The sequence below is a fragment of the Empidonax traillii genome, unplaced genomic scaffold (genome assembly GCF_003031625.1).
Source record: "Empidonax traillii isolate 1590-97213 ecotype Southwest subspecies unplaced genomic scaffold, ASM303162v1 scaffold473:size728705, whole genome shotgun sequence".
Lineage (NCBI taxonomy): Eukaryota > Metazoa > Chordata > Aves > Passeriformes > Tyrannidae > Empidonax > Empidonax traillii.
Genome location: NW_020955666.1, coordinates 215,929 through 229,716, shown reverse-complemented (window position 1 = coordinate 229,716; position 13,788 = coordinate 215,929). Strand labels below are relative to the sequence as shown.

General features: G+C 38.4%; 1 long non-coding RNA gene across 1 annotated transcript in view; it reads left to right on the top strand.

Moving 5' to 3' along the window:
* Positions 1-11,964, top strand: part of LOC114063527 — a 61,680-nt gene extending 49,716 nt beyond the window's left edge. Inside the window, exons 4-5 of the long non-coding RNA XR_003572573.1 lie at positions 2,059-2,064; positions 11,953-11,964. This is a non-coding gene — a long non-coding RNA (uncharacterized LOC114063527). The remainder of the gene's footprint in view (positions 1-2,058; positions 2,065-11,952) is intronic.
* The last annotated feature ends 1,824 nt before the right edge of the window (positions 11,965-13,788 follow it).

Genomic DNA, 13,788 nt, shown 5'->3' with positions numbered 1-13,788 from the left:
CGCACAGGAAAAAAAAAATCAAACTCTGGAGGAGAGACACTAACCAAACCTTTCATAGCTAAAAGGAAGGATATTGTAAGTAATACAGTGTTAATGAGAAAGTTTTGTAAGTGATAGTTTTGCCTTGCTTTTCTCTTTTTAAGCTATTGTGAAAACTATTATGTATTTAGGACTATAATCTATCTCAATTGTATGTAAGAGAGAATTTACTATATAAAGCAATATCAATACTTGGATAATAAATAACATCACTTTTTTAGATATATATGGAACCTGCAGAAAAATACAGATTGCTTTTATGAATCGTTGTGCTCTTTTAGCAAGGAGTGACATGCACTTTGGTGTAAGAAATAGCATATGAAATATTAGGTATTTTATGTTATGCTTCACAAACTATCTCCATGGAAATGCAGAGTTCACTTTCTTCTTTGCTCAAAACCTATTTTGGGTAGAGATTGCTGTTGATTTGAAATGTAAATCAAAATTTCCTCCTGAATCAGAGGACTTCATTAGTCACGCATGGCATCATTCTTTCCAGTATGACCTCTGTTTGCAAAATGATGTCTTTCTCCCATCCTCACACTGAGAGGGTCAGCAATAAAGGAGAAAGGCTGGGCAGCTTTGAAAAAGGTAACCATTTGTCTTGAGAGCTTATTTCAATATTTTCTGATGCGAAAGCAAAACCCACATCAGAACTAATTTCCTTGCCTTCTGACAGTTTGCCTCACTTCTTCCACAAGGTACAAGTTGTGGGAATTCACTGAACAGAAATTATACTGCTCCTCCTGACCTGAGTGGAGCTCTTACTTTCATTTTAATGTGTGAGTGTTGCTTGGAGTGGAACATCATTTAACATATACTATAGGATATTCCAGCCCCTGATGCCAGTGATGCACGGTTGAATACTAAAATCAACAGAGAACTCAGTGTACAATAACATTTTTTTCACAGTACCTCTTCCACAGAGTGAAATTGATGTCTTTGATTAGTCCACTTTGAGCACAGAGGATGGTGCAGTTGCTTCTTTTTCTTGTCTGGAAACAATAAAAAAAATTCAAAGTCTGATATTTTTAGTAAATATTTGTTGACTATAAGCACTGCTCATTTCCACAGCCCCATTGTGCACTTAGGGATTTCTGCAGTACAAGGTGAATGTATTCCATAATATGATTAAAATCCATTTTCCCTTCTAAGGAACGTGCACGAGCATTTCTGTACATATTTTTATTTCCATTTGAAAAAATGTACAAATCTAGCATCAGGTCTAACACTCTAATTAATTAATTTTAATTCATTTTAATTAATTTTAATATATATGTACTAAACAAGGTTCAGTTGAATGTTTTTTATTAAACAAAGCTTTTAAAAGACAAAATAATTCTTATTCATTTAAATTAAAATGGCAATGAGCATTTTCTAGCATTCTTAAAAATAACAGTTTTAAAACATCTAGTTACAAGACAGAACTGTAAAAATTCTTTAAAAATTAGCCGCTCAAATGATTTCATTATTTATACCAACAGAAAGTCTCAGTGGAGATTTCAAAGATCTCCACAGTAAAAAAAAAAAAAAAATCTAAATATAATAGCCTTTCTTCTTATCTGTTTTTTTCCTTTTTCTTTATCTAAGTCATATAAATAAAAAAAAGGAAAGCATATTGTGAATTGGGGTTATGCAATCACATTTTATGGCTTATATTTCATTGGGTTTAAAAACAGACACAATGATGAAGCTAAGTTTCTATGAAGTTTTATCATTAAATTTAATTGTCCCATAAAAGTGAATGAGAAGTTACAGTTTTTTGGTCATCCCAGTAGTTAAACTAATAACAACATTTATTTTTTCAACCATGCATACAATAGTATTCCCAGATGATTACAACAGTTCTTGGTGGTTTCTTTCCCAGTTGTTTTTTTTTTGTATTTATTCTCTGAATATTTCCATTTTAACTCTCCTAAATTTGCCTAAGAACATGGTAGGACTCAGAAAGACTTTTCCGGGAAGCAAATAAATCCCAAAAAGGACAAAATAATATGTATTCAGATATCTTTTGTTCAGAGCTGTGTCAGTTTTTAGCTGAAGCAATTCTTTTGGAGAAAAACATAAATTTGGGAGGTGTGTATTCCACTAAGCTTTACTTAATTGTTCCATTAAAAGAACAACGGGAAAAGAAAAAGTGAATATTTTACTTGGAACTTGTAGAAAGATTTTTTTTTAAATTAAAATATTTTAGGTTTTCATTAAAAAATATTTACCTTTTAATTTGCCATATTTCATCTATTTTTTTAAAAAACTGGTAGAATCAAAATAATGATCTTCCACTGTCCTGCTTAGTTCTTATTGAACCATTTCATTTGATGCTCCATTCTTCATGTCCCTCTGTGAAAGACCTCAGAATCAACAACAATGCATAAAGAAATAAAACTCTTCTAGTTTCAATTTGAAAATTTAAAAGCAAACTAACAAGAAATCCCCCCCTTGCATGCTTTACAGTAAATATTTTATCTGCGTTTTTTTCAGTAAAAGTGAGAAACAGAAATTATTATGTTAACATAAATTCAAGCACAGCATCTTACCTCTTATGAGGTAAGAGGGGGAAAGCAGAAAGTTTGAAACTAGGTCATTCAGAAATGAATTCACGTGGCCTTTTACTGGAAAGAGTAACAGAGCATTTTGTACAACAGTCACCCCTTCCAGAGGAATAAACAATAAACATTGGAAGTAAAATAATTCCATTGTTAATGTTTAATTCCACAGAATATATTTTTTGCACGTGGTTACTATTTTTAAGTCATTAATATTATGTGTATGAGTGCTTTGTATATTAATGCACAAGATTTTCTAAGAAAAAACAAATAATCTAAACTACACAGTATCTACCTTTTTTCACAAAAACTAGAAGTTCACACAGCAGTGCACTGAGCTTGATCAGATGGACAGTTTCTAAGATCTGTCTTTTAATATATGAACCTGCAAAAAAAATAATAATGGCGTTCTCTCATACATGCCAAGCACATGGAAAAGTATGGATTCAAAGCCTGTTAAATGTATCAGAAACTTCACTCTAGAAATTGCAGTGCTTTTTGATTTGGTGTTGTATTAATAAGAAATGAAAGAGAAAGGACTCCTTGCTAATGTCCTCTGAGTTTCTCTCAGTTACACATCTGTTCAATCCCAGTGGAAATCATTTCATAACTTTATTTTAGCTATTAAGTAAAATTTTACAGCTGACCTACCAAAGGAAATGTAGACTTACCTCCCCAAGTCCATTTAATAAAAGCCACAAGAAAAAAGAGTCACCTCAGCAGTGCACAGTGGAATTGTCACAGCAGTTGCCAAATTCTGCATTAGCAATATATATTTTTAAACCATTTCAGACTTCGTAGGGCAGAGTGCAAAATTTTAGCAATTTTTACAATTACAGGGAAGAATATTAAGCCGATGAGTTGTGACATCCAATAAAGCAAAAGATCTATTAGAAGGAAAAGACCATGTCTGATTCAAACTGCAAACCCTTATTCATCCTAGTGGACATTCCTATGAAAATCATGGAAAAAGTGTGATCCTGAGAATTTATGTTATGATCATGTTTAAAAGTGGAACCTAAAACCCAGAATCACTTAGGTCCATGTAGAGTCTTCCAGACTTCCAAAATATCTTCCAGAAGCCCATCTCTTAATCTTGCTGTCCCAGATCCTGAAAGCTATTCAGGTTCTTAATTCCTTTTGAATCAAACACTCTTGAAGTTCTGTGCATTCAGGCTCCAGTTAGGCCTGGAGGAAATTGCTGTCACATGCTGGTGTTGGCTCATGTCGTTCCTTCCATAAGTTTTCATAGGACTCTGTCTATACTACAGAGATAGTACCACTTCCCGGTCTTTTATAATGCTGTCAATAGAAATGAGTACCTGAGATGAACTGGTAGTATTTTAACAGCAGTTTTGTCAGTATGGCAAGTGGTATCTAACGCTTTTCCTGAGGATGGGCTACTCCAGATGCTCTTGTTGGCTTTTGTGTGGCTTGGGATGGTATGAGGTACTATTGTCAGTCAGCCTTGGAAATTATGTGTGACCTTAAGTTCAGAGTGATGGATAAGAACAGGGAGAGTTTCTCCAAAGCAGGTTGCTGTTGAAGGAGAATTGTAGTTTCTGCCAAAGAAAGAAAGAAAGGGTAGAGAGACAGAAAAGTAGATGGAATATGAAGAAAGAAGACAAATAATTTTCCTACACAAAGTTGTGTATCCTGCCCATGGGCTCCTTGCCACTAAGGAGAAAAAAAAGTTGGATCAAGAAGAAAATTAAGTAAAGGCTCCTTTGGTTCATCAAGATCTTCCCTTCCTTCTGTAGATATTTTTTGATAAGTTTATGTACAAGTTTGTCATGGGCAATGCCTGTGAAATGTTGCCATGGAGTAACTGTCCCTTTCTTTAGTGATTTACTTCTAAGGTCTATGGGATCTGTTCCTGTTTGCTTTTACTACACTACTCCTTTGCTCACACAAATCATTCATCACCGATATAAAGGGAGAAAATAAGTGAGATTTGCTCCTTGTGATCATGACAAAAACCTTTAATGGCAAAATGCCTTTAGCTAGTTTGGGCTCTGGAGTCTCTGGGCCAGAAGGGGTAAATTTGATGGTGACAACCAAGCAATACGTCAGTCTTGACCTGACCACCTCTTATAGCAATTACAGCACAGAAACAATATGTTCTTTACCTTTTTTAAGCAAATAATTGTTTATTACTTGCACAAGATGCTGGTTAATATCACTGTACCTGAAAAAGCCAGAGATTTCCTAATTTTATTTTATTTTATTTGTGCCTTGGTGTTTTTTTCTCTTTATCCCAAGGTATTATGTGGGTATTTTCATCCTGTGGACTGGCTCATTTGTCTCCGTAGTTCTTCTATTACAATGCATGCTCCTGCTGCCTGGCACATAACCCTTCAGCTAGCAGAACCAATTAACCTCCCTCTTTTACTTTAAAAGTGAAAAAAAAACCCTCACCCTCCTCTTCTCCCTTCTCTGTGGTTACAATAGGGTTAGCCAAAGTACATATTCCCAGCTATAAATATATCTCATGGAAAACTGTAAGCATGTGCCATGAATCGGATTTATTTTGTCTGGGGAAATCACACTTAATATAAAACTACAGTTTCTGACCTTTTCTTTGTTTTTCAATGTATTACTTATTAGCATAAACTAACATTTATACTCCTGCTAATATCCAAGGAGGTGTTGACATGCCTGTGGAAACATAAGCTTGCCAGAAAAGTGGCAAGCCAAAGGGACATGTCTTACCCATGCAGTTGCTGCAGTGCATTGCAGAAAAATGAAATATCCTGCAGGTCAAGGAGGTGTTGCAGAATGAACACCATCACCTTGACTGAATACAATAGATCTGCTTAAAAGCAGCAGCTCAGAAAAAGGTAGTTGCTCTATCAAGACAGGATTGACAAACGTTGTTTGAACCACCTGGGCTCCTTCCAGTTGCAAAACCTATGATAGGGGTGGGTGGATTTTCTTTAGTAACCACTTGGCAAAAATTGCCCCTTGTTCCCATCTAAACCTTCAATAAAACACATGGTTTGTTTTGATTTTTATAAAGGGGATGCAATGAATAATCTATTTCTCTTCCCCTGGAGCTGTAGGTTAGAATCTCCTTATTAATAAACTGAAATACTTAGAATCCATTTTATGGAATTTTATGAGAAATATTTCTATGCTTTGTCTCTATTATTTTATATATTATTTATAATATTTCAAGTGGTCTTTTTATTTTATTAATTTTTGAACTACCTTGAAAGGGGCTAGGCTAGCACCTGCTACAAACATGGTCAAGGCTTCTGCTGACTATTAGGGCTGTTCTTCTGTTCCTTGAGCTCCTTCTACTGCTAGCCTGAAAAGGACTGAAGCTTTGTAAACAGAGGTAGCCCTGAAGCATAGCTGTGGTGGAAAAAAATGAATCGTGAATAGGAGTCAGAGTGAAAATAAGACTGATATTTGAACAGATATCTAGTCCTCTGTACTTGAAATACCTATGATCTTCCTTAGGAAGGCAAATGTAAAAATCAGATTAAATAGGAAACTGTGACTAATTTTAATATATACTATCCCTGGTAAATACCTGTTTGTCTCTCAAAATGTGAAATTTGTGACTTAACCCCAGTAATGTTCACTTTGTTCTCTATCAGTCTTCCAGTCACAGATGGTTGGAGCATCTCTATAAACGTCTCCATTCTGAAAGTCACAAGATATATCATGACTCCATTGAGCCTTTTTATATAAAATACTGGCTATCCATTTAATATCGCAACTTTACAACAGTTTCACACAAACTCATGCACAGTGATCTGTTTAATCCTGTTGTTGGCTTTGGGAACACTGAGAGCACTGCCATTTGGATCACTGAAGGATGAGAGGATTTTTTGACAGCATATGGTATATGTGAGTGCTCTACTAAAACCCACATCAGTCCCACCATGCTGTGCTGAGTACAGCAGTATGCTCATGGAGACTCCCTCCCTCTGCTACAAGGTAGGACTCCTGGTAGTGGGCACTTTCCTCAGTGACCAGCTCCTCCAGGGCTTTGCTAAGGAGCACAGGCTGAAGTGTTGCAGTTACCAAGGTGAAATCCTGAACAACACCGTAAAGAAGCAGCCATACACACTCCAGTTAGAGGTAGAGCCATTTTATCCCTTGCAGTGGCTTCTGCTTATCTGTAAGGGACTTCTACCCTTGCAACTTTAGCTGCCTGTACTGCTGGAAGAAGAACCAAAACACGTGCAGCCCACAGGGCTGTGAGCAGCTGTGTTGTGTTTGCATGTTTTTCTACACCAACAAAAGAAAGCCAAGAGGAATCGTCAGATCCTTGATCCTAGATCTCCCCTCTAATCATTCTGCCCAATCTTTCTCTGACTGCAAGAAAATTTTTATTCAAAATTTTCTCCTCCCTGAAATACCTTGCTATCCACGGAGCTTGTTTTGTTTCCAGAGCTCTCCTACAGCATGCAGGCTGGCTAACAAGGGCCAAACCATCATCTACAATAACCAGGAGAGGTTTAAGATAGGTGAGTAAGGTAAATTGCAGTAATTATATCCTGAGTGTATTTTGGTATTTATGTTGAAGGGAGGTAATCAAGTACATTGTACCTCGTCGTAGGGGGTAGGTCTGCAGGGAGGCAGTGGGCCAAAGTGAAATATCTTCAGTGTGTTTTGTGTTGCCTTAAGAAATTTAGCAGAGACACAGCCCCCCCTTCCTTTTCAAACTCCAAATGCATGAAATTTAGGAAATGTGATTACCATTACAGCAAAGTTGCCTGACTGTTGTTGTTACAAGACTGGATGTTAAGGCTGTTTTCTCTCTGTGAATCCAGTAGACCTTTTGGAGCAGTTGTTAATTGTGTGACGGAGGGGGTTACAAACCCATTCAAAAATGGGTCATTACCCTCTCACAGTGAAGGAAAGGGGTAGAGGAAGAGAAAAACAATTAAACAGCTTCAGGGCTAAAAATGGAATTAGTTGCTTTTGATCTGGCATGAAACCAAATATAGGTAACAGATTTCTAGGGTAGAGAGGTGAGGAAATCAAGGAGCACTGATTATTTGTAGTGCCTACTGAGTCAGAAGCATTTGTAACGTAGGAATCAAGCCCTGCTGCGCAGGTGTGAAATTGAGAAGTCACACACATCCAAAAATACATTGAATGCATCAGATGCTGCTGTGATTGACCTTATTTTGTGTACATTAGTCTTGTAACCTTGAACAGTAGGTAACATGATACAGGCAATACAGAGTCCTGATATCTATCCAGTGTGCAGTCCATTTGTTCTTTGCCTCAACAGATTGTTTCAGTGATATGCCAGCACCTCTGATCCAAAAGTGACTGATCTTTCTGTCCAAGTCCCAAAGACCCGTGCCCATTTCTGCTTGCATGTGCTCCTTACTACGTTGTTTCAAATCAAAAGCTTCCCTCTTCCCAGATAAAGCAGAAAGTGACAATTAATTCTGCTAAAAAGAAAGAAAAAAAGAAGATGCACCAATTTAAAATATGGCTATTTCCCTTCTCTTCTCTTTTTAGCCACCATTTCTTAAATATTGTTAACAATTTTTGAAATTCGAGAGGCAGTCTGGGTGGTCACCAAGAGGAATTTTAACCTCTGCTTGCTGAGTTGTTTCTGAGAAACAGGTGATTACAACTAGGTTTTTCACCAGCCCAGCTTCAAGTAATGCAGCCAGGCATGTTCTGTGGGATTGGGAAATCGTTTAGATTGAATAGAGCTCAGCCCCATTGTTGCCTTGTTCAGAATTCCCTCTGTCTTTGATAAAGCCTGAATTTCTCCATTTGCATAATGTCAGGTAACCATCACCCCAGTGAAGTAGATGAACTTGCCTTTACATAGGCTGTTAAAAATGACCATGACTTCTGACACCTACCCTGGGGAAACAGATGTAAACCACTGGAAATCAAAACTAATTGGCAAGATGTTCAGTAAGACCAGGAGCACTCCGGTGAGAAGTGCGACAATAGCAGCAGCAGAATCACTGCCTTCATCCTGAATCTCTGCCATTAATTTCCCCTTCTTCTTGCATAGCAAGAATTTGTCATCAAAGGAGTGGAGACAAAAGCTCTATTTTGGTATGAAAATTTGGCTGTTTTCATAGTTTTTCTACTGCACAATTAGATACTCCTTGCTTAGTGATTAAAACAATGAGTAAGTGAAAGCAAATGCAGTTGGGATTTGCACTTCCTTTTGATATTGAGTGTGAAGGGTGCCCTATTCATTAACAGGTATGTATGAAAGCTCTCTTGTTAGAGCAGAAAAAGAAAAGCCACTCCAGTTTGCTGGTTTGTGTCTACCTACAGCACAATTTCCATTGTGTCCCATTGCTGCTATCACCGAAGTCTACATATTGCACTTCTTTTCCCTCTCATCACACTGTACTCTGCCATTGAAGCAGAAACACATTGAAGTGCTCCTTTATAACCACTGAATGCTTCAGTCACTTTTCCTTTCACCTCTCTCAGTTCCTTGCCGTGGTAGTGCTCCTCCTAGCAGTTGTTTGATGGATCAGACACTGTGGTGTGTACAGCAGAGCGTGGTCAGGCTCTATCTCCTTTGCAGCGTGGGTTGTCACACTTACACTTCCAGGAAGCAGGTGCAGTGTTCTGCCTCTTCCAGGTGCTGTTCTGTAGCTGCTTAGAAGAGGTGTAAATGGCCACACTGAGCTCCGAGTGGAGGTGGTCCCTGCATATGTAATTGCTAATACCTATTCTTACTTTAGAAGCAAAAATAGACAAAGCTTGTGCAAAAATCTGCTTAAAAAAAAAAAGGCAAAAATACTTTCTAGGTTTGAGCTTGCTTCTCCATAAAATTGGCTGACTAGGTATTGCTCTGTTTGAACAGAATCTTCTTCAATTAATAGAAAATATTGGTGAGTAAGTTATTTTACCATGCATAACTTCACTACTTCTGTTAGCTGAAAATATGCCATTGTAGTGCTTGTGAATGCTGTACATCTCAGTACAGTGACTGACAAAGGTGGGAAGACATGCCCCCCAGGTTCATCCTGTAGAAAGAGAAAACAAATAAATTCTCTTCATCTCTGCATCTGTAGGGACAGACAAGAGGAGAATCTAATGTGGATAGAGAGCAAAGGATGAAGAACTAGAGGATTATACTGCAAAAAAAAAAAAAAAATTAAGAATATAGAAGTGGGAAATATAAATAGACATCAGACCATATATATACCTCCATGCAAGGAGATACACTTGGTGAAGTTATAACAAAACAAGCTTCATGGTATTGTTCAGGCTGTTGAAGAAATATGGTAACACAGAAATTAAGACAAATTGGAAATTTGCTACAAGTTTATTCCCAAAACATCATCACAATTCTGCTTAACATTGGATTCAAATGTCTAGCAGTTGCCTTTAAACCCAGCAGCTCACAGCAGGCAAGGTTTCATTTGCAAATACTATCATCACAACTGGCAGCATTGCTGACTGCAGAGAGACCAAGGACTTGTTGATGTTGGGATAATTTAAATGGAATAAATTGGTCTAAAGAGCCAATGGCATTAGCATGACCCTGTCACTGTATACTTAAGCAAGGCTCAGGCTTCTGAGAACAGATTTCACCTGTGTCCCGTGGCAAAAAGCACCATTAAATTTTTTTTTACTTTCAAAAAAATTCAGAAAAAATATTTTAAAAAATGAAATACAGAGTATTAAGCTTTTCAGTCAGCCTTCCTTTAACCCTTTAATTAGAGAGCTTAATTATTTAGAGAAACAGAAAACAAATATTTAGTCTTAAGCTGGATGAAACTCTGGGTTTGGCAGGTTTGATAAGTTTGTTAAGATGGATTAGACAGCTGCCATTAAACTCCAGCTTCAGGTTCCTGAAGACAAACACTCACAGTCCCACAGCAAATAAGAGTTTCTACCCGTAATGATGTCTCTTCCTTGCACTTCTCCAGGCCTGTGATGGCTGAGGAGAAGCCCAGCACAACCCAGTAAGCTTGCAACTCTTTTCTGTGCTATTTCGTATGTGGCTCATGGCCTCACTGCTCACAGAGCCTTGGTGGTGCTGCAAGGGGTCCACTTGACCAGGTCGTCAAAACTGAAGGCAAAGGGGAAAAGGGAAGAAATTAAGATTAAAAAGAGGAGAAGATACATATCAGGAACACCAGTTCCAAAGGGTCTAGCAATGCTCCTTCCTATGACTTATCCCACTCAGAAGGCTTTCAGGGTTGGGAGGTCCCACAGGGGCTGAGGTCCAGCAGGGGCTCAAAGCAGTAGTAGTGTAGCTCTGATAGCAGAAATGGTGCCCTTCAGGGTTACGTTTCTTCTTTGGCAGAGTTGTTTATATGGAGAAGAGCTGCACTGAGAATCAGCTCAAGCAGTACTTTATTCACCAGTTACACAGAGAAACAAGTTTTCGCTCTGTTTGCCTGTGTTCCTTAGGTAGGATCTAAGGCCATACTTGAGTTTTGTCAGTGCTCTTGGCTGGACCATTTCCATGTATCTCTAAAGCTTCCTAGGTTCTCTACATGTATATTCATAACTGTCTGATCTGGACTTTGTGTGCCTTAAACAGCTTAATGCATCACTGGGAGAATTGAAGTACTATTTTGGAGATTATCAGAATTCATTTCACCACACTATCTATGGTGATGATGCCTCAAGCAGCCAAACCTGAGCCCTGGTTGTAGGTGTCATATAGGTACAGATGTCAAGTCTAGTTTGTAGGTATTTGACAATGCAATAACAATAACAATATTTCCAGTGGCAAGCCTACTTCACTTTTCATTCAGTTACAGAAAAAAAAAAAAAAAAAAAGGAATAAATCCTGCAGCCACCACCAAAAGCTTGGCTGGCACATGGTTCAGATGGTTTGGTTTATTTGGCTAGCTGTAAAAGGGAGTATTTAAATGAAAGGAAATACAGCTGTCCATGAATGGTTCCCAAAGGCACTTGATGGCATGTTCCCCTGCAGTGTACACGGCAACTTTTGCATGCTGTCAGCCACAGGTAGATATCAGTGTGGTACCAATATAAGGCAATCTGTAGAGCTGCTTGACAAGGAAGATCATGCTTTGGAGCAAACAAAGCAAGGCAAAGGACAGAATAGAAAATCAAACCTTGCTGCACCTCTAAGGGCAGACCACCTATCTTTGTAGTCACCTGGCTTGCTTCGCTCCCCCTCCTGTTGTGCTGTTCTTGGCTGCTACAGGGAAGAAAGGAGGAAGCCTCTCCAGATCTGCAAGGGTTAAAGCCTTGAAAACTTGAGGAGTGTTTTCCTGATATTCTGAGTTCATGGGGACACGACCTATTTTAAATGTAAAGTTAATTCCACATTACTAAATAAATTGAAGAAGTTTACTTGAACTTAAAAAAGCGGAAACATAACCTGACTCTGTCTCCACATGCAATCGGCACTCTTTCCCATGCAAAGGCAGCAGGGGCTCTCCTGAGTATATTAGTGTTTCCCTGCAAGGCATTGTTCTGGAAGTGGGGAGAGGAAGGCTGTTCTCCAAGTAGGAATGGCAGAAATGCAGCAATGCAAACAAACACTGGTAACTAAACAACATACCTACTTGAGCTGCGCAGTGGATTTAAATTGTGAAATTGCAAAGACAACAGTCTGCACGCTTTCTGGGCTTTCACCCACCACCTGGTAGATTTCAGGAGAGGGCAGTGAAGCATCTCCTGGAGCTCTGGGGCAGTGCCAGACTTCAGAATGCTGAAGCTAGTTCTCTCTATCTGCTGTCCTTGTGTCCTTTCAGAGATGGCACTAGGTCAGAAGAACAGAGCCAGGGTTCAGTTACCCAGCAGAGCATTCAGAGGAGCCCAAATGCCTCAGACACGATGGCAACACTTGCTGAATGTGTGCACTCCATGAATCCAACTTGTGTCAGAATCAGAGCAGGCAAAGAGGATGAGAGGGGACACCACACAGCTGAGGCAGAAAAATGAAGCCTAATTGTTTGAAGACCCTTATGACATGGATGCCATAGTTCATTATACAGAAACATTCTGCCTGTGTAGCTTTTCCTTGATAGGTAGTACTTGATACCTTTATATTATTATTAGTAGTAGCAGTAGTATTCATTCTCTGCTGCATAATAATAACAGACTGAGCAGACAGGAGCTGCATTACTGTCCCTGAGTTGTTACTTCTCAGTAGTGGATGAGCTGACTCCTGTGTTAGAAAACATCTATCCTCTTCCCAAACTGTTTAGTGTAAACAAGACTTTTTTTGCACGTATGTGATGTTGTTTAATGGAGGTAAAGTATGTCTAATTGCAAAGATCATGCCCAAGAAATAAAAGTAGCAATATTGCAAGATGGAATTTTTAAGAGTTGGGGTTTGTACTTTTTTTCTTTTTGCTGTGAACAAAACATATTTTTACACTGATGAGTTTTTAATTAGACACAGCTCCCATTAGCTAAGATTAGGAGCTGGATTACATCTCCTGCATTTTTAAATGCTATCTGATGATGAAAAGGATAAGTGAAAGGGAAGAATTAACACAAAAAAGTTTCATTGCATCCAGGGATATGCTAAACAACATCTGAGCACAAATAACTGCCTTCCCTCCACCCCTGCTGATGCGTCTGGGTTTATCAGCAGGAAATGAGTGTGTTTATGTATTGGGAGATATTTGTTTTAAATATTTATAGAGTGCAAAGTCCTTAGGCATTTACAGGAGGCTTTGTGAATTCATCACGAAGTTTTTTACGCAGACCTATTTTAGTGAATCTTTTTGCATTATGCCAAAAAGATTCTGTGCCCAACCTCCGTGTTAACCTTACAGCACTGCCTGGATTAAGCGGAGTAGGAAAGGCAATGACAGTTAAGAGATAAATATGCAGTACCTGGAACACAGGAAAATCTCATTGTGAAGCAACAAGGGTGGAGTTACAACAGTGGAATTCCTAACATTTCATACTTCCCTTTACTTCACCCACGCTTGCACAAACAAGTATACACAAATATGATTGCTCTGACCCTGAGTGTAGCAAAGTGAATGTAAGACTGATGATAAGGCAATGAGAAGAATCAATCTCTAGTGAATAATCATTAAAAGCCTTGCTTCTCTCCATCTTTTGCCCTCAGACATGTTTCCTTTATTTATCCTAATAAAGCTGCAAAGGGCAGGGAGTTACAGATGCTGAGAGATAAGCATAAGTCAGCACTTTGGGATAGGAGGTAAGTGTTCTGGATCGTGCCCTTTATATTAAGGGCAGCCCATTTCTTTTTGTTTTGTTTAGTCTTTTGGAGAGTTAT